The sequence below is a fragment of the Sinocyclocheilus grahami genome, unplaced genomic scaffold (assembly GCF_001515645.1).
Source record: "Sinocyclocheilus grahami isolate Dianchi unplaced genomic scaffold, SAMN03320097.WGS_v1.1 scaffold262.1, whole genome shotgun sequence".
Taxonomy (NCBI): domain Eukaryota; kingdom Metazoa; phylum Chordata; class Actinopteri; order Cypriniformes; family Cyprinidae; genus Sinocyclocheilus; species Sinocyclocheilus grahami.
This window is the reverse complement of record NW_015505441.1, coordinates 1,185,145-1,185,947: the sequence shown is the minus strand read 5'-3', so window position 1 is coordinate 1,185,947 and position 803 is coordinate 1,185,145.

Below are 803 nucleotides of genomic sequence, written 5' to 3'. Positions count from 1 at the left end.
CCAGTCTTTTTCTTCTGTTGATTTGTGGTGGTTCTCAATTGTGCGCTTGTGCACTACTGACTTCTAGCGAGCTGCTGTGCAATGATCGTCTGGCTAATGATCCTCCCGCAGTACCAGAGGCTGAATCCGGTCTGAAATAGCAGTAGAATTGACTAGGTGGCGCTGTCACAACAAAAAAAAGGTCATAGAAATGCAGTCCTGAAACTGCAGCTTCCGGTACTGCAGGATTATTTATTAGAAACCGTTAGTTATCGACCTATTCTTATCGAAGCCCACTAGGGGCCCCCAACTGGCCTTCAATGCAACAATCTCAGCCTTTTGAAGATACTGTAAACACAGCAAGAAACAATTATGTATGTCCTTCATGTATTTTCATGACTTTTAAATATCCCACTGAAAGATTCGAATGAACTTTACATTGGCTACTATTTGTGAATGTGTTTATGAGATTTTACAAGTGGGATGAGTTAAACACTAATTGAAATTGGATTTATGGATAAATAAAACCTTATCAGAAGAGTAAACTTGGGTCAAGCAGGTGCTCACAGATTTTTGTATTCTGTAGCCTATTTTTTTTGCTATTAAATAGACTCTACAGTAATAAATATAGTAGCTAATAAGTTATAATGTGTAATAGTATATGGATTCTCAGAAAAGATAAATTCGGTTACTTTATTATTGTACCTCAAATTCTTTTTCATTCATTAAAGTACAACAAATATTTTAATAGTATTGTAAGCTATGTAATAATATTAGCTTTATACAAACGCAATAATGTAATTCTGCACTACACAAGCGCTTGT